At 33.0% G+C, this 21,930-nt stretch overlaps 1 protein-coding gene across 2 annotated transcripts in view; it reads right to left on the bottom strand.

Moving 5' to 3' along the window:
• The window catches only part of LOC145260620 (prostaglandin E2 receptor EP2 subtype-like), a 192,920-nt gene that overhangs the window by 110,277 nt on the left and 60,713 nt on the right, over nucleotides 1–21,930 (bottom strand). The window contains exons 1-2 of one of the 2 annotated variants that reach the window (XM_080118960.1): nucleotides 16,465–16,729; nucleotides 8,692–8,735 (exon numbers count right to left, since the gene is read on the bottom strand). The gene's annotated coding sequence lies outside the window, so the exon portion shown is untranslated. Of the gene's footprint in view, nucleotides 1–8,691; nucleotides 8,736–16,464; nucleotides 16,730–21,930 lie in introns of those variants that run through there. The other variant, XM_080118953.1, reaches the window with a different exon arrangement.

Here is a 21,930-nt window from a genome sequence, read left to right as displayed (position 1 = left end):
ACTTTTAAGAAACTCGTAGAAACTTACAATGTTTTAAATAGTATGTGACTTCGCCCAGTAATATATTCTTTACCTGGCAACGCCGGGTAGTTACAGCTGGTATATATATATATACAGTGATGATCATATTTATTGGCACGGTAAAATAAAAGTTAAATTTTGTCTAATAAATTCTAAAAAAGGGATTAAATTAAAGAAAATAACAAAGTATATTATGTATTTTTAACTGGCCTTTCCGATGCAGCAATCGGATTTTAGAAAAAATAAATAACAAAGGAACAACAAACATAATTGCAAAAAACCCTTGTTCAAAATTATTGGCATGATTTATTTAATAATCAATTGTATAGCCTTTGGCCTTGATTACCTTCCTCAGTCGCTTTTCATAGTTTACAACCAAGTTGTTGCACTCTTCAGTAGTAATTTTAGCCCACTCTTCCTGACAATAATCCTCCAATTGAATAAGATTCTTAGGCTTCCTTTGCATTACCCTCAATTTTAATGTTCTCCATAAATTTTCAATTGGATTAAGGTCTGGGCTTTGTGATGGGCACTCCAAAACATTAATATGATTGTCCTCAAGCCATTTCTTAGTCAGTTTAGCCGAATGCTTTGGGTCATTATCTTGCATGAACCACCAACGACGACCAAGTGAGAGCTCTTTAGCAGAGTCTTTCAGGTTTTCATCCAATATTTTAACATAATCTTCCTTTTTTATGCTACCTGTGACCTTAACAAGTCGCCCTGGTCCAGAGGCAGCAAAGGATCCCCTAAACATCAAACTGCCTCCACCGTGCTTCACTGTGGGTATGGTGTTCTTAGGCAGGAAAGCTTCGCCAGATTTTCTGTAAATATAAGACACTTTATTATGGCCAAATAACTCTATTTTCGTTTCGTCAGTCCATAGAACACGTTTCCATAATGCAACATCTTTATCAATATGACGTTTTGCAAAGGCTAGTCTTGCTTTCAGGTGCATAGGCTTCAATAAGGGAGTCTTTCTCGGACGACATGCTTTTAAACCAGCTCTCTTCAAAACTCTACCAACTGTATGTCGAGATACATTCACTCCAGAGGTGCTCTGTTCATCAACAATCTCCCCAACAGAGATCCTTGGGTTTTGTTTTACTTGTCGAACAATTTTCCGTTCATCTCTTGGGGAAAGAATCCTTTTTCTCCCTCTACCCTCTAAACTCATAACGTGGCCTTGCGATTTGAACTTGTTTATTATGGCTCTAACAGTGGATTTGGGAAGGTTTAGCTTCTTTGAAATCTTATCATAGCCCTCCTCATTGGTATGGCATGCTACAACAAGCTTCCTGACGTCTTCGCTGTGTTCCTTAGTTTTAACCATGGCGATTGAAAATTATAATTTAGTCACTTATAATAGTTTAAATAAATCGCTATCTAAAAATTATCTGAAAAAAATTATTCACTGAATTAGCGTTAAACAAACATAATATGGCTATAAAAAAGTTCAGAAAGCACGTAAACCGGAAATTGATTGATATTATACTGATACTAAAAGAAAAACAAAGCCGTGCCAATAATTTTGAACAAGGGTTTTTTGCAATTATGTTTGTTGTTCCTTTGTTATTTATTTTTTCTAAAATCCGATTGCTGCATCGGAAAGGCCAGTTAAAAATACATAATATACTTTGTTATTTTATTTTACCGTGCCAATAAATATGATCATCACTGTATATATATATATATATATATATATATATATATATATATATATATATATATATATATATATATATCGCATTGTCCGTGTGCGGAACCAAACTATTCTGTCAATTTTGGTCTACAGACTAAAATCTTGATGTAGAGGAGATTTGGACTTGTGGAACAAATTCAATTTGGTTTTTAACCAGTAAAAATGGTTGCTAAAAATTAGAACTTTGCAGGCGTAAGTCATATAAACGTTTTACTTCTATGCTTGCTCAAACATATATTTATAATTTTCACAATGTTATTTTTAAGTTTTATATGCGTATGGACTTAGATTAGATGACAACAACTTATACTTAATAGTTATACAGTTTGGTTTGGTTTGGTTTGGAATATAGCCATAATGCATACCAGTTATATTTTTTTAAACTTGGGAAAATACTACGATATATTGGGTACAATTGGTGTTGGCTTTAGGAGAATATATATGCATAGGCTATGACGTTGGCCTTTGGCCTTAACCTTGAAAAATGGTGTGCACCATACCTACCATGTCAGGTTTGATCATGATCGGTTCACTGGTGGAGGCTGTAGGAGAGTTGTACAGACACACACACACACACACACACGAACGCTAATACTATATATATATATATATATATATATATATATATATATATATATATATATATATATATAAGAGAATGCATTAAAATGGTGATTATAAAGTTGGCCAAAATGTTAGGGGTCAAAGGTTCCTAATACACGGGCCGACGTTTGAATTGGTCGATAACGACATGATGACGTAATTTTGGGCAGACGAGCGTAAAATAAAAACACATAACATGTATATCGATACAAAAAATATTTACTAATATATATATACATATATATCTATCTATCTATATATATATATATATATATATATATATATATATATATATATGTGTGGGGGGTGGTGAGTTTTTAGAAATCTGCTTGTGCGAAAATTTTCCCACTTTGTGTCTCAAACATGTTTTAAAACAGCTTTTTTTTACATAGGCATCACCACTTATCAAGGCCAAGAGGCCACTCGAGGATAAGGGTTAAAGAGTGTACAGTAGAAATTGGACAATATAGTAACCGTTAGTAATGGAGATTCAGTAAATTTGTTAACTTATATGGAACAGCTCATCAAAAACTTGTTTACGTTAGACTTGAAAACAACCATATTGCAGTCAACTGGAAAGCAGAAAAACGGAAGACAATTCCATAGTCGTACAGTTCTAAGAAAGAAGCGTTGGTCATGGAATCTACGCTTAGATTTAGGCACAGATAAAGAGTGGGGGAAACTAGTGATAGTGTTTTCTGCTAGACGGGTGTTTCTTGTGAAAGTTTGGCGAGGGGGGACCATAGAATGGAGCTCAGCCGAGCACCTGCCATGAAAATAACGATAAAGCAGAGACAAACTCGTAACATCTCTTCTGTGAGAAAGCGGTTGCAGGGAAGAGAAAAGGACATCCCCCACAAGGCTACGAAGTCTATTTTGAACTCTATCAAGGCAGGATAAGTCCTTTCTAGCAGCTTCTGCCAAGATGTGGCAACAGTATGGTATCCTTGGACGTACCTGGCTCTTATATAGATAGAGAATTGTATAAGCAGTGAGATATCTACTGGATCGATAGAAGGATCCCACCATTTTCTCAGTGGCCTGGGCAACGGATTTTATGTGTATGTTCCATTTAAGATCAGGAGTAAAGGTCAAGCCCAGAAGCTTGTCAAAACACGAGGCCTCCTCAAGACGAGAGCCATTCATTTCAATTGATGCCAGATGTGGATCAGAGCGTTGATGATGTAAAGATAAAAGCTTAGTTTTAGATGCATTAAAAGTAACAAGCCACCTCTTTCTCCATTGTACCACTTGCTCAAGATCAGAAGAGAGAGAATCAGAGAGAACTTGGTCGTTTATGGTCTTAGATGTGCTACTATAGATAGTAGTGTCATCAGCATAGATGTCTACGAATGATGTAAGGATGTGATTTGGAAGATCATTAATATAAATCAGGAAGAGAGTAGGGCCCATGATGGACCCCTGAGGGACTCCAGCATTAATACTAAGAGCTTCTAATTCCTGCCCATCAACTACTACTCTTATGAACCTATCAGAGAGAAATGATTTAATAATTGAGAAGACATTTCCAGCTATACCGTAGGTGGAGATTTTGTGAAGTAAGCCTTTATGCTATACTCTGTCAAAGGCCTTTGATATGTTAAGAGCAATTGCCCTAGAAAGGTAGCCTCCGTTGAGAGATTCGCTCATCCTATGAGATATAACTATCAGCACATCTGTTGTAGATCTAGCAGAACGGAAACCATATTGCGTGTCACTAAGAAAGTTATTTCTGCTAAGATGGTTGATTACTTCTCTATTTAACACAGATTCCAGCAACTTACTCATGACGCACAGGAGACTTATCGGCCTGTACTGTGAGGGAGATACGACAATGTTTAAATAGTTTTTTAAGGATGGGCGCATATTCTGGTTGAAGTCTTTTGAGTACTATTATTGGAATACCGTCAGAGCCGATTGCTTTACTGGAATCAAGGTTTTTGATTAGCTTGGCAACATCACGTAAAGATATTTGTATATCACATAGCATGTTTTCTGATACAGGAGGAAATATTGGAGGTTGGCAGCCTTCGTCGCAAAGGTTAGAATTAGCTGCAAAGTTCTTGGCAAAGAGTTTGGCTTTGTCTGATGCTGACGAGATTACCTCAGGTTCATTTATGAGAGTTGGGATAGAGCACACGCTTCTGTTCAGGATTCTGTTTGCTATTTGCCAAAACTGGTGGGAACTAAGCCGCTGCTCAGCTACTTTGGACTTGACAGACTGAGCATACAACTCTCTTGCATTCTTTATTACTATTTTACAGTGGTTGCTGGCAGTTCTGAAGGCGGCTTTAGTCTCAGTGCATCTATTATGTTGGAAGCAATGGAAAAAGTGAGTTCTGTGTGCAATGGCAGCAGCACATTCCGGAGAGAACCATGGTTGGCTGTTAGGTTTTTCCTGGAATTCTTTCGAGGGTATGAAACGGTCTATACCTACAATTAACCATTCAGTCAGGTTTGATACTATAGAAGACACATCCTTTTTAAACATGGAACGCAGAGGTAGATCTGATATAAATGTGCGGAAGCTATCCCAGTCAGCCATAGAGTATCGATATACTGTACGATGGATAGGTACATCTGGGGATATAACCACAGAACATATATAAATGAATAATAATAATCACAGAATATATATAAATGAATAATATATTCCAGATTAAAGGTTTTATTTATCTTAACAATCAGTTCTTTCAAGGTATCAAAACGTCAGTACATTTTACAGACCGGCGTCTGTAAAATGTACTCTTCATAACTGTATGTGCATATGTATATATTATATATATATTAAAAGTTTCACTCATGACTAAGTAATCTATATTTATAATTTAAGTGTTTGGACACAAAATTGTGGCGGAGTTTGGTAGCGTCTGCAAAGGTCAACTCTGTAAACTTTGACCAGCCAGCTACATTTTCGCCCAAAACCTTGTTTGAAAGCTTGCTGCATGTCTGAATACCCTTTATATAAATTTTCAAATGTTTAGACCCAAAAATGGCTGCATAGTTTGCTAGAAAAGAAAGGTCAAATCTTTTGAACTTTGACCCATTGGCAGCCAAATTTCGGCCAAAAATTAAAAAGCTGGATCCGTGTCAGAATACTGTGTCATAAATGTAAAATTTCAAATGTTTAAACCAGTAATTGGCTGAGTAATTTGGTAGATACCACAAAGGTCACTTTTTCTTTAACTTTGACCCCATTTGTGACCCCTTAACGTTTATTGTTTTGGACTCAATCAAATTAAAACGTTTATTACATATCCAAGTAACCTACATCTAAAGTTTCAAGTGTTTAGATCCAAGATTAGCAGACGAGTTTTCAAAGGTCAAATCATTGAACTTTGACCTCTTGACAGCCAAATTTCTGACCGAAGACCAAAATAAAAAGATTTCCCAAATCTTAATACTCCTTATGTCAAATCTTGAGACTGTATACCGAAAATTGACAGACTAGTTTGGAAGGGAAATGTACACACACACTCACATACAGACAATTTCACTTTCATATATATATGTATATATATATATATATATATATATATATATATATAGCTTGAATGAAAGTTTAAAATTAAAAGGTCAAGTATTATTGTGCCATTGTGTTCTAAACAGAAACATTCATTTTGGACGGCCCCGTGTCATATCCAAGAACCTACTGTTGATTTTATATGCTGGCCTTTCGGCTTGTGGGGTAATAAACTTCTCAAATACACTTGTGATGTTAGGCTGCGCAAGGTGTTTACTTTAGTCAAAATCGCCTTTCTTCCTTTTATCGGATTATTTCGATTATCGATTATCGGTATATTTTTAAAACATTTCGATATAAAACCTATCTCGGAACACTGTCAGGCACAAAAAGTAACTTGATATTATTTTTTTAATAAAAATCGGCCCAGCCGTTTTGGAGTCCGTAGGGAATGAACTCACAGACACACAATGTTCCGTTCATATATATATATATATATATATATATATATATATATATATATATATATATATATTGTTCTGTTATCTGATTTGTATCTTGCTTGATTAGATGTGTACGTTTGACTTTGATGAGAGCAATTGTTTATGTTCGTGTGCCTGTACATTTGCACATGCTTGCGTATGTTGCATATACATGTACCTGTGAATATATTACGTGTCGTGTGTGTATGTGTTTGCCTACTCGTATATAAGTTTTCGTACTTTATGTATATAAAATTTATTTACATACGTGTTTGAGTAGTTTATTCACGTTAAAAATACGTTAAACATTGATATTAAGAAATAAGTTGTTTTTCTTCTTTTTTTTTACATTTATGGGAACGATTTAATGTGGAACGACATGTGATTCAACACAAATACATTCATCGTTTTACTAAATTGAAAATAGTCACTTTTTCTTTATAAAAACAAGTTTCTATTCAATTTTCATAAAAAAATACAGGTATTTGAAGGGAGGTGGGGGTTATTTGAAGTAGTAAAATTACAAATTTGAATGACATTTATCATTTACTTGTTTTCAAGTTGTTATTTCAGATTTAAAAAAAAAAAATTTTTTGTCGGATAAGAAGGCATTCATTATTTTAGCCTAAATTACACACAAAAACACACATATATATATATATATATATCTTTATAAAGCTAGGTAAGTGTATATGGTTAAATGTCGTAAACTAATTAAACAATATTTATTTTATAAGCTTCACTGTGAGTAATGTGAGCTATATTTAGTTTAATTTAAATTTATACAAACACAGAAAAGAATGGGTGGAAGCCAATCCAGAAAATTCAGATACTTTCGACTTTTGAGAAAATTTAACGATCAGTATTAACCATTAATATCAATTACTATTCTCCAAATTTCAATTTCTTTGGAATTTTTTAAGGGGATTAAGTGGATATAATATGCGAATTTGAACATTCGAAATATTTCAGATTTACATTAAATTTGATTCATGCCAATTAAATAAGATTGATGAATTTTAATTTGACTTTTTCACCTACATATAATTACTATTTTATGTCTGAACACATACGATATAAAATAATATAATCTATATTTTTTTCTATTATTTATTTCAACGATGCTCAATACGTGAGTAGAGCTTCGCAATAGTATAAAACTATGCATATCACAAGGGAGCCAGGTAGAAACGTTTATGTCTTATTCCCGGGGGAGATCATCAAGCGAATTCTGTGGATTTATATTTAACGGATGATTTATGTTTGACATGTGCTTTTTCAAGCTTTTAATTAATCAGATATCTTGGTTGTATTTTTCCCTCTCTATTCACTTACAAGCTGGCAAACCGTTGGTCGCTTAAAAACGATATTTTAATTCATGTAGATTGCATATATATATATATATATATATATATATATATATATATATATTATAGAATCAATCCTCTATTGATTATAATATATTACGACCAATAATTTGCCCAGTCGACCAGTTACCAAAAAAAAAAAAAAATTTTTAATAATAATGATAATGTCGTTCATCAAATTCTGTCTGTGTTTGTTTACAATATTACGTCAGCTGATATTTGGCTTGGCGATCTTTAAAATAGTCTTTCTTCTTTTATAGATAAAAAGAAGAAATTTTACAGGGCAATATTTTACGTTACACCGGCTAAGGTTACACCGGTGTAACGTAAAATATTCCCCTGTAAACATTATTTTTTATCTATAAGAGAAGAAAGACTATTTCTAAGATCGGATTTTTTTCGATTTTCGGTACTTATCATATGAATTTTTGTAAAAAACATATCTAAGAACACGTCCAGACATATAAATTATCTTTGTGCTAATTTTTAAAAAGATAGGCTCAGCCGTTTCGGAATCTATGAGGAAGGAACCCACACACATTCACAGACAAAGTGACTTTAATATAATAGAAGATATAAAGAGATCAGGGGCGTTAACATTTTTCATTTGTTTTAAATTCATTTTTCACATATTATTTTATTGATTTTTCATTTGATTTTTTATATGTAAAACAGAAATAAAGTTTATTCTATATTTATATTTATTTGTTATTTCGCGTCTGGAAAAATTTTCAGCGTCTTTGAAAGTAAAAGAGTTTTGGTTTATCGCTCATAGTCCGCGAGGATCGTCTATATATTTACATTTTATATAACATTAAAAGTTTAAAACACCAATTAAATAGTTTTCACCTATTTTTTTTCCTTTTTTTTTAAATATCAAAATTTATCATGGTGATCAACATAGGCTAGAAAATAGTTGGAACACTAAAAAAACTGATTGTCTTATGTGAGATCCGAACCAACAATGGCATTATAGTACATTTAGAATGAAAGGCGAGCACTGTATCCTAAAAGCAACTAATGCAAGCAAAATATTATGTCTTGTTAACTTACATTTAGTGTTTATGGGTTCGGCGTAGGGATCTCTCCGCATAGATCTGTAAATGTAAACAAACAATCTTATTAACGTACAAATAATATTGTCTCTTCGAAGTAAATTAGACGTAGTTGTTCTGTTATCTAAAAAAGAATCTTATAATGTTTAACTATATATTTTTAATGTTATTATTACGTAATTTAAAATAATGAGTTTTAAAAACAGTTTTTTGTTGTTGTTTTTTTTTTTACAAAGGCGTCACCACTTATCAAGGCCCGGAGGCTACTCGAGGAAAAGGATTAGTGAGTGTACGGTAGACAATGGGAAAATATTGTAGTAATCGTTAATAGTGGAAATTTGTTAAATTGGATTACTGAAGGAAACGGCTCATTAAGAACTTGTTTAGGTTGGACTTGAAGACAACCATATTGCTTACAGGTGGAAAGCAGGCAAACGGAAGAGAGTTCCACAGGCGGTTAGTTCTAAGAAAGAAGCATTGTTCATGGAATCTACGTTTAGGTTTAGGCACAGATAAAGAATGGTGGAAATTATTTTATTCATAGTAGTTTCAACTAGATGAGTGTTTTTCGTGAAAGTTTGGCAGGAGGGACCATAGATTGGAACTCAGACGAGGTTCAGAAACTTTTGACATAAAATTGATAAGGTCGTCAACAGATATTTGCCGATTCCAAATCTACGGTTAATTTGGTTCTTAAACAACTGTGATATGCGCATGCAGGCAACTTGCTTTATATATAGATATTACTATTTTACATATATATATATATATATATATATATATATATATATATATATATATATATATATATATATATATATATATACAAAATATAAGTACGCTCTTAAAATTTTGATTTTCCTTTTAATTGAGCACTCTGCTGGAATTCTTTTTCCAAAAAAAAACTAATCATATATATATATATATATATATATATATATATATATATATATATATATATATATATATACTATAACATTATGAGCTATATTGTGTATATCATTAGTATAAACAACACTAGTTCTCTATGCATGAGTAGAGATAAGAAGTAGATAACTTCACCCACATGTTATAAGTATATTTCATGCTCGTGCATCTCTGTTACAGCGCTTGCTTTTTAAATTGTATTTTCAAGCCAAATTCATTTTTAATGATATTTTTGTTCAGAAATTGTAAGGTGAAAGTACAAAATAGTTACAAAACACCCTCTCCACTTTAAGAATGGGGTTTTGAATAAAGCGTTATTATTTTAGTGCGATAACATGGATACAAAAGTACCATATTTTCCTACTATACATTATATATATATATATATATATATATATATATATATAAAGCTGAATGTGTGTGTGTATGTGTGTGTGTGTGTGTGTGTGTGTGTGTGTGTGTGTGTGTGTGTGTGTGTGTGTGTGTGTGGTCACGAATAGGCTCCTATATGGTTGACTATTTTAAAAAACTGATTACATATAATGATAGAAGATGTATCGAGACACAGGAATGGGTATGTTTGATCTGGCAGAACGGTGGTTCATTAAAATTGGTGTTCGCGCCTGGTCCACAAAGTATGGAAATAAAAAATTTAAAAATTAAAAAAAACGTTTACAAGTGTTTTTGATATAGATGTACATAAGAATACTTTCGTAAATATGTTTTTAATGAAATAGGGATCGTATAATAAAATTGTGGGGTCTGCGTTCGCGCCTGGCTTCCATAGAATGGAAATAGGGACAAACTTTAATAAAGACTTTTCATATCTATTTGCGTAAGTATATATACTTTGATAATTATGTTTCAGTTTGAAGAAATATAGTATAATAAAATTATGGGGTGTTCGTTCACAAATGACCTCCATAGAATGGAAATATGTCACAAAGTTTAAAGTATATATATATATATATATATATATATATATATATATATATATATATATATATATATATACAGTAGGGTCCAAAACTAATTGACAAAATTTTAAAGCCTCCTATTTGTTAGAAATAACAACTGTGAAAAGCTGAAGTTTTGACAACTTGTTTCTGACAATGGGTTTCTGAATAATAGACTGGATTTGAATAATTCTGGCGAAAGAACCGACCCAGTAAATTATCGCCCGATTGGGCTCCTCCCACTTCGTGCCAAAATATTTCAGTCCATAATTAACCAGGCTCTTGTCTTACAGATACTAAACTTCTGACTGACCAACAATATGAATTTAGACAAACCCGTTCCACAGCAGACATTCTAACTGTAATCTCTGAGCGTATATACCATTCACTTGACAAAGCAGGGGAGGGGACAGCGGTAGCTCTAGATATATCTAAGGCTTTTGACACGTTATGGCATGAAGGTCTTCTCAGGAAAATCAGATCATACGGTATCACCGGAAGAATACATGACATAATTAAATCTTTCTTAGATAAGAGAAAAATCCAGGTTGTCCTCGACAATCGTACATCCAAACAATATGATATAAATGCGGGAGTGCCTCAGGGGTCTATCCTTTGACCTCTATTATTCCTAATATTCATAAATGACCTCCCTGACAAAATTGTTTGTGAGATTGGTATATATGCTGATGACACCACGCTCTATAACAGACACGACAGGAAAACAAATGAACACTTATCTAAAGAAATAGCAAAAACACTAGAGGGTGACCTCCAATCCGTAGTGGAATAGGGACAAAAATAGATTGTCACATTCAATGCTGTCAAGACTAAACTTGTTTCCTTCAATTGTTACAAGAAACCTTCTCTACCACCAATAGCAACGGCCAAAGACTCTTTATCTGAAAGTACATCCTTTAAATTCCTCGGCCTAACACTCTCAGGAAACATGAGTTGGAACAATTACATCGAGAGTATCGCCAGGACTGCTGCAAAGAAGGTAGGTTCTCTCTACCGTGCTAGAAAGCTACTAACGCTCGAAAGTATCCTGTAAATCTATAAGGTAACCATTCGCCCATGTATGGAGTATTGTTGAAATATTTGGGCTGGTGCATCTGCTACTCGTCTCTCGCTCCTGGACAAGGTTCAAAAGAGAGTCGGCAACCTAATAGATCCTGAACTGTCATCTAAGTTTCAGCTTCTAACCCATCGACGAAATGTTGCACCCCTCTGCCTCTTCTATAAGTACTTTAAAGGTGAATGCTCTGACGAACAGCAAGCACTTGTACCCCCTCAACGAAATACCCCTGACGGACTCGACAAGCACCTAAATCCCACTCTTTCACAGTAGAGATCCCTAGATGTAAGAGAGCCTTCTACTCCAGTAGTTTCTTCCCCAGAACCGCTAGACTTTGGAATTCCCTTCTGGGACCTTGCTTCCCCAACTGTACTGACATGCAGAAGTTCAAGTGTAACGTGAACCGACATCTTGCTGCCCAACTCCCTACATAGTAACCCTGTAGCTCATGTCCCTGATAGTAGCTCCCTACATGAAAATTGCGATGTGCCTTTTTTAAGGTGAAAGTGTTATAAAAAAAAACTTAGTAGTCATTATCATCCATAATAACACGCTAAAATTTGAATCATTTGCAAAGGATAGAAAAATAATTATAACAATTATTTTTGTTTTCAAAATAGGAACGTCCAAAAGTAAGGGACAAAATTGAGAAAAACAATGTAAACAGTAAAAAAAATAATGGTCGCGAATCCACATGGACTTCGCTGGTCCAGTAGGAGAAAATTACTACTTAATTGTAGCAGATAGTTACACAAAATGGCCTGAGGTAATGCGTTGCAGGAATCCAACAACAAAGAACTCAATAGGATTCCTACACGAGTTATTTGCACGATTTGGTGTACCAGACACATTGGTCACTGACAATGGAACTCAATTCACATCCACAGAGTTTAAGGAACTTCGTGACACGTTCCAAGTAAAGCATATCACTACTCCTCCGTACCATCCAAAGTCGAACGGCCTCGTGGAGAGGTTCGTGGACACGTTAAAATAAGCGTTGAAAAAATCCATTGGGATACCAACGGAAAAAGCTTTGCAACACCGCACCCTAATACACCGTCAAACATATCACCAGCTGATTATATGTTTGCCAGAAAGGTGAAATCAGCGTTTGATAAACTATTGCCAAGACAGGCAATTGTCCGAAACACTACACACATGATAAGAAAGAAATATAACTCCGGAGATCGAGTATATTTTAAGTGCTACAGGAATAACACCTCTTACTGAGAATGTGGAGTAGTGGATAAACGCATTGGTGATTGTACATACATGATTAAAGGTCCACAAAATATACATAAAAGGCACCTGAAGCAAATAAAAAAAAACGCCACATTCAAGATGGTGATTATACAACAGCAGTCGAAGAGGAGGAAACCATGGACATCATATACGAATGCTTTAATTTGGAACCGTCTCAATATACACATGAGCCACGAAGATCAGGTAGAAAAAGAAAGTTTAATGAACCATTAATGTTAAATTCCAAGAGAAAACGATATTGAAATCTGTGTGACTTCAAATCTTGGAAGAAGGGTGGTGTGGTGGCACCCACTCATTTACATATGTGGATAATATTACACATAAATAACAAGACTCGGTTAGTCTGAGGGTGTATTAACCAGAAGCCACCGAAGGCCGAGCCGAGAGCAGATATGTTCTCCAGCCAAGATTCTCTTACCTGACAACCATTATGTAAATATACTGTAAATATACTTTTTCTAATACACTTCTTATTGATCTACCTTTGTTTGTTGAGTCTTCACTTGTATTGCCTTATACGTTATTTGCAAACATAACATTAAGGAAACTATAATATATCTTATTTGAGTATCCTGTCGAACAATAAATTAATGTAAAATATATTTTTACATTTTTTGTTCTTATATCACACGCTCTATTTCCTATTTTGGTTTTATTGAGCTTTTTTATTTGGTGGCTATTAATACATAAATAATAATATTTATATTTTCTCTAAGTTTACTGAACCTATTGAATTTTAAACTTAATCTTTACTTACTGTTTACACACACACACACACACACACACACACACACACACACACACACACATATATATATATATATATATATATATATATATATATATATATATATAGTTTTAAAATACAATTATCCACTGATACGTGTTCCATCGTCTACGACGAATCATCAAATTAGGACGCCATAGAAATATGCCTTAATCTCTACCACTGTTCCATCTCGCGCGACTGCTGGATATCGCGATTTTTTTCTGTAGATGATATTTGTTTTTTTGTTGTTGTTATTTTTGTTTGTTTTTTTTTTTTTTTTAATGAATTCAATTATTTATACGTAAGTGCATTTTTACCTACAACGAGTTCGGAATAATTTTTCCTATTACCAATTTGGTGCACCCAAATAGGGAGCGGCATTAGCGGTTTAGGCTTCTTTCCATGGGGTCCCGATTCCGAATATATATGCCACTCCCCATTTGAGGGTACCAAATTGATAAAAGGGGAAATTATTCCCAACTCGCATTTAGGTAAAAATGCACTTCCGTATAAATAATTGCATTCATTCAAAAGGTGTCGTGAACAAAAACATTTTGTTCGCGACACCTTTTGACTGAATTCTATTATAAATAACATTATATATATATATATATATATATATATATATATATATATGAGAGAGAGAAAGAAAATGTAAACCGTAAGTTGAACTTTACAATCAAAATTTATTGTTCGACTGAATACTCCAAAAAACAATTTACAAAGTCTTTATTCCGCGGAGTTTCAAAGAATGCTATTTTTATTATTCTTCTCATCAGAGGACATAAAGAAATCAGCAAATTATATTTGTAGCAATGCTAGAATTTGCTAGTTAAGGCATTAAGTGAAACCACAATTTATTGTAGTTATAAATTGTCAAATAAAAAAATGAAAAAATATTGGATATGTAAAAAAAAATAATATAAAAACAAACCGCGCATAATATTTCAGCTTAAATGAAACTCCTCTAGAGTTGATCCAAAATGCAAAATAGTTCTTTAGATAGAATGTATTCCAAAATAAGTCCAGCGTGACGATGCCGATGATTCGATTGGAAAGTTTTCAAAAATCAGATTGGAAAGTTTACAAAACAGCTGAAATAATGCAAATTGTTTTTTTTTCCGGGCAGTTGTCCAAAGAGAAGTCTGTCCCTAGTCAAATTGGACCTAATAGTAAGAAGAGAGAAATCCAAAATGAGAACCTTCATCCTCGGCTTAAAAAGAAATATATTGTGATTTCAAGCAGGAAAACAAACAACAACAAAAAAACGTGATAGCTCGTATTACTGTGACCGGAAATTTTCTAGACAGAATGAAACAGATTTTTCTATAAAGAAATTCGATGTCATTATTAAAAACAAAAGTGTAGGATTGATGATTATAATTTTTTAAGTGTTGCAGAATCATAGTTTATTAAGGCTGTCAAAAAGTCATGATGATGATAAAGAGGACGACATAATAAGAGGCTTAATCTTGATAGTAAATAATAATAATAATAATAACAATAATAATAATAATAATAACAACAACAATGATAATAATAATAATAATAATAATAATAATAATAATAATACATTTTCTATATATAAATACTGTTATTTATATTAGTTTAAAGTTTACCATTGTGTATATCAGGTAAACACTACATCCCTTTGTTTTCATTAATATATATTTGTGTGTGCGCGGGCGCGTGTTTGTGAGATTACTTCATTTAATCGCATAAATTAATATACGAAGATATAATTATATGCGTAAATTTTCAGTATTTACTTCAAAAGTGCTCAATACATAGCCTTGCTTTGAAGTTCTCGTTTTCTTGCTATACAAAATGTATATCGTGACAACGGCGAATAATTTGAAATGCAGATTCAATCACCATATGATGACATCTAAAACATAAACGTACAATAGCAACAAAGTATATTAGATCTAATATAAGTTGGGAAATCTTTAAATTAACTTCACCTACAATAAAATTAGTAGAATCTGTTAATTAATGTTTAGTTTAACAAAATCAAATTAATAGTTTAATTAATGTTTAGTTTAACAAAATCAAATCATAAACTTGAAAATCCAAAAACAATTGACCTTTGTTGTAGAAATAATTAACAATTAATATATAAGAAACAAATATAATAAGAATTGTGCAACATATATATATATATATATATATATATGCGCGTGCGCGTGTGTGTGTGTGTGTGTGCGTGTGCATGTGTATAAAAAGTGACCATGTCTATCTGTGCGAAACTGTCTCTACCAAACTATTTTGTCAATTTTGGTTTGCAGACTTAAAACCTGAGATATGTGGGATTTGGACCCGTGGAACATATTCGATTAGGTTTTTAGCCGATAGAAATAGCTGCTAAATGTTTAAAAATTGGAACGTAGAAGGCGAAAGTCGATTAAATGTGATACTTCTGCACATGCGCAAATATACATCTATAAATTTAACAACGTTACTTTTTAACGTTGTTATATGCGTATGGAATTAGGTCAGATAATAACAAATTATGACAAACAACGGGGGATGATTTGAAGTGTCGATATGATTATTACATGGTGATATCAGAGTAATAAATGTACAGAAATAGAAAAATTGTAACAAAATAAACAAAAATAAATGAAAAATATTAAACAATAAACAGTTTTTAAATAATAACTCAAATATGTACATGTATATGTAGCTCAAATATATACAAAAAGAGAGATAGAAAGAGAAATAGAAAGAGGGGGAGATGATCTTATTTGATAATGAAATAAATTACAACACACAAACCTTAAAAATGGCGCTGGACGAAAACATAGTCGAATGTTGTAAATTGAAAAGAATACATGAAATCTGCCTCCAAAATATTTCAATTAGTGAAGTGTTTTGGTTTCCAAATGGGGTGACATAGTTGTGCATTGACATCAGTTTAGAAGCAGAAAAGTAACTCAATTAAAAAATGTAAACTGAAAACTCATAAATGGAGTAAAACGGAAAAGCGTGACCGCCAACTTCAACCTTTTCCACTTTGCCAACCGCTTACTTAAGTTGAAGTGTTCAGCGCGAATACGTTTTATAAAAAATAATTCAACATGTGCTTTCAACGGATTGCTACACTTCAAGTTGGTTTGAGGTCAGCTTTTAATATGCATGGATATAAAAGAGTAACAGGTTGTTACGAATAATTTGAATGGAAGGAATAGGTCGGTTCGTATTGATTAGCTGGGGGAGGGAGGTGTTGAATATTACAAATGAAACATCCGTAACTTCTTTGTATGACTGTAGCAGTTTATTTTCTATTCATGGGGGAGGGTTTTTCCTGAGTTCTCACCAAGTAAAGACGTAACATGATGCCAGCTTAACGTTGGGCGTGCAGCTACTTCAAATAAAAGCAAATAATGAAGTTGTAGAAAATAGAACCATCAGTATTCCCCGGCGAGGATGCCTCAAGGCAGGTAACGTTATTTTTTTATTAGAAAAATGAAAGCATATTTTTTAAATAACGTTAAAGTTACATTTAAGAAGGGTTTTATAATATTAAAAAAAAAAGTATATTTTACGTCTTTTTAATCCAGTGTTATAAAAATAGGCATGGCTAAAGTCATCGGTATTCTAAGGCGGTCGACGCAGCAACGTTAACTTTTAATTAGAAAAAATCGAACACTTTAAAAAATGTGTTAGATTTGGTAGGACCTAATTTCAGAAAAACAAAAATATATTACACGTTTATTTTTGTTCTTTTTATTTTTCAGAAAATATTTTCATTAAAATACAAATATCCTGCGAATATGATTTGTTCCCTTTGACGGTAAACAGATTGAAGCTCTTTTTTCTTGTTTGTTATAACGGACCTTTGCATTCTCCTAGGTGCCATTATATATATATATATATATATATATATATATATATATATATATATATATATATATATATATATATATATATATATAAAATAAGGAAATAAATTTTTTTTCTTCTTTTCCTGCTTTTGAAGCGTTGTTTTAGTTGAAAATTGAAAATAATTACGTATATAAATGAATACATTTTGAAAGCTGAAAACGCATTTTTTTAATATAAACAAATTTATTTGCTTATATATATTATATTTCGATGCTAAACATCCTTATCAATGAAAAGTCTGGGTTTTTTTTCCTTTTTTTCAAAAGTAGAAGAAAAAAAATTTCTTTCTTAATTTCAATTTTGCGCGGCTGGCGCGACACCCTGCTGATAACTGTTTTTATTTTTATTTAAATATCGAGCCGTTAACAAGAACATCGAGCTACTACCATCACCCTCGAACGCAGAATTCCACGATTCGGTCAAGAAAAAGAAACAAGGAAATAAAACAGACTCTACATTGATAAGGATGTTTAGCATCGAAATATATCTGATATAGGCAAATAAATTTGTTTATATTTAAAAAAAAATGCGTTGTTTTCAGCTTTCAAAACGTATTCATTTATATACGTAATTATTTTCAATATATATATATATATATATATATATATATATATATATATATAGTTCGTGATTTTCTTTTTGCAGACGATGCTGCACTCGTGGCCACTTCATTTGAAGAAGCACAAGAATTAGTTGACAAGTTTTCCAATGCCACAAAAGCATTTGGTTTGACGATTAGTATTAAAAAGACAGAAGTTATCTACCAACCAAAGCCCACCCCGTTGCAGCAAGGTTGTGTGAATATTCCGAGACCAGAATATATGGAACCACCTCAGAAAATCTTAGTGAATAGACAACCTATAAAGTATGTTAAATCCTTTTACTAGTTTCTTCCCCAGAACTGCTAGAATTTGAACCCCCCTTCCGGGATTCTGCTTTCCAAACTGTACTGACATGCAGAAGTTCAAATGTAATGTGAACAAACATCTTGCTACTCATATCCCTTCATAATGATCCGGTAACTTATGTCCTCGATAGTAGCCCCTTACTTCAAAGTGGCACTGTGACTTTTTTGGGGGTGAAAATTGATTTTAAAAAATAAATAAATAAAAAATAAAGTAAAAAAAACAGAAAGAAACTCAAACATGTGTATGCGAGTTTACACTTCTTGTAAATGAACAATAAATTGAATGTCTAATCCTAATATATTTATATATATATATATATATATATATATATATATATATATATATATATATATATATATATATATATTCGAGAAGGTAGCTTGCTTTCAATATTGTTGGTAAATATGTGTATATGTATTTGGGTATGTATGAAAGCTAATAACAATACAGAAAAAAAACAGGAGATGAACAAAAATTTGATGTATTAATCTTTACAATTATTTATGCATTTTACATGGATATTTCACATATCAATGTATGTCAGACTTACTGTTAATATTAATAAAAACCGGGATGGTAGAATATATTTTGATAATCAGAGGGAACTTGCCCCTTCTCAAAAACAAGTTCAACTCGTCTAAACCATGAATACATTTGCTTTTAAGGAGTTCTTGTCACTTTAGCCTCCTTTAGATAAAACTTAATTAAGCTATTTATGAAATTTATTTAATTTAAGACAGAGTATGAGAATTTGTTGACAATTGTTGTAGCCCGATGAGTGTTTGTTGTTAATACCATGAAAATAAAAGAAAAAATGTTATAGTAAATACACGATTGTCGAATGAAATCGTGTCAATGGCCTTCAACTTTTAACGGACACATTTCCCCTGTGCCACGCGTAACACGAGATCTACTTTGGCAACGTTTCACACACACACACACACACACGCACACATTAACAGCATCACCACCACTAACAACAACAACAACAACAACAACAACAACAACAACAACGCTTACCATTTCTAAAATCCCAAAATAAATCAGACAAATAAACAAGGAATGATAATAGCAAAACCGACAATTCCTACCCCTAAATTCCCAGACGGACCCAAGCGGGACGGGTATTTTTGGCAGCGCTCTAGCTTTATTTCATCTTGTCAAAAAATAGAGAGAGAGTCACTTTAAACAATAACAACATATTCAAAGAATTGTGGTGGGTTTGTACGTTAATCTAGCCCATTAGTCTCCAAAGTTTTTGAACGAAGGGGGGGGGCATATTGCTGACATTTTAGAGCAACGCGGGCCAAAAAAAAAAAAAGAATTACCTGGATGTGTTTCATACTTTTTGGATCATTTCTTAATCAAACGTATTGAATATACGATATTGATTAAAATTAATTAATGTATATTTTCGGCAGTGTAGAATACGAGAACAAAGTGTTATTCTAACATTTCGAACAATCATCTCCATTAATATTTCGAACAATCATCTCCGTTAATATTTTATGAAAGAGAAGTCGAAGAGAAATTAGGAAGAGAAAAAATGTTCATTTCTGAAGATACAATGAATATTCTGTTTATAAGAAAAATAAGTGTTCATTTTTTTAAGAAAAGTGTTGAAGTCAGAGTCATATCTGTGTATTATAATAAGTCAATGGCGATTTTTGTCGAATCACGGAGCCGGAGTACCTGGAAAGAGAAGATTGGAGTTGAAAGAAATATCGTGAAAGTAGTCATTTCGTCTTAGTTTCCTGGCTGAAAAAAGAGGACGTAACCGTATGTTAACCCTTTTTATGAACTTGTATCACGAACTTAGCTCGCCTCTGGTTAGTGAAGCCAGAAAGGAAGTTAAATGCTTGCATCAATCAGCGTCGAGCTTATAAAGCAAACACAGATTCAAAATCGTAAACCGCGAATTGCGCTGCTCCTGTAGTCGCCTATAATCACTACTGCTGTTAATCTTATACAGTTTGAGGCGCATTTACAGAAATGAGAATTGCAATACACAAAGATGGAATTGAAGATAAGTTGAGCAGCTACGCTTTATAGGTTAAAGATCAAGAAAATGTTATAAATATCACAAGATTTCCAAGTACAATAAGAAACATGTCTACAAAGATGACAGAAAACGTAGCGAGAATTAGACTTGTTCGATTGCGAAGGATGAGGAGTTGTCTCCCTTGGTCGGCATAATTACATGCATCGAATTAGGAATTGACGACTTTATGCGTCGGAATAGACGGTTAATCCTAAAAATATCATTCCAGTCATCTGCATCATTTGATATTATTTTTTTCTTTCCTTTTTTTTTATACACTTCATGCTTCACTTTCCTTGTCTCAGTTTCGTACAATTTTACACCAGGATTAAAATCAAAATATAATTCGATTAAATGGTTTACTTCTACTTTCGCCGCTGCCATTACTCAAAGGCAGCATGCTTACCGCAGATTTATCCGACATAAATCCAGTACAAATAGATAGAAGTTTATAGAACCTAGAAATAATTATAAGAAGGAAATAGCTACAGCTAAGAGATAATTTACTGAAACCACCAGAAAACGCATTGAAGGGCAGAAATTAAGAACTCATGACTTCTGGAAAATCAACAACTGTGTAGTAAATAATGGGCAATCAACACTGCCCTCACAATCCAACAATCTTGAAGTTGTTTTCACGGCAACCGAGGAGGCTAATCTGCTTGCCCGTCGGTTATTCTACAACTCTTTCTACTTCTACAAATCGCAGCAAACTAATCCCTCCCAGATTTTCCTGACAGAAACAACACTAGATGATCTGAAAATCATCCTTTCTCAAGTAAATGATATCACAAAAACACGAGAATGTGGACTTGATCTCATCCTCGCTGTAAAAAAAAATATTCGCTGAAGTTACTTCAGTTCTCTCCAAACTTTTTAACAAATGCCTTAACGAATCTTGTTTTTCTGGCTGCTAGAAAACCACTTCTGTGGTACAAGTTTACAAGAATTCTAGCGAAGAAACTGATTCATTAAATTATCACCCCATTAGCCTCCTCACTTTTTCGCTAAAATATTATAATTAATCAAGTTCTAGTCCACCGCTTCACAACTGCTAAACTTCCATCCGACCAACAGTATGGGTTTAGGCAAGCCCGTTCTATTGCAGATATCCTAACTGTGATCTCTGAGCGTATATACCATGCACTGGATAACGCAAGCCTTTGATAGGGTATGGCATGATAGTCTTCTCATGAAAATCAGTCCATATGATATTACTCGACGAATAATTAACATAATAAAATCTATATATCTTATATAATAGAAGAATCCAGGTTGTCTTCGATGGTCGTAAATATAAACAATATGATATAAAGGCGGGTTAACCTCAGGGATCGATCCTTGGACCGTTACTACTCTTGACATTCTTAACCACCTCCCTAATAAAATTGTCTCTGGGATGGGTAT

The sequence above is a fragment of the Euprymna scolopes genome, chromosome 3, assembly GCF_053919585.1.
Source record: "Euprymna scolopes isolate OS-2025 chromosome 3, ASM5391958v1, whole genome shotgun sequence".
NCBI lineage: Eukaryota > Metazoa > Mollusca > Cephalopoda > Sepiida > Sepiolidae > Euprymna > Euprymna scolopes.
Note: the sequence above shows the minus strand (reverse complement) of the source record. Positions and strands in the feature narration are given on the sequence as shown.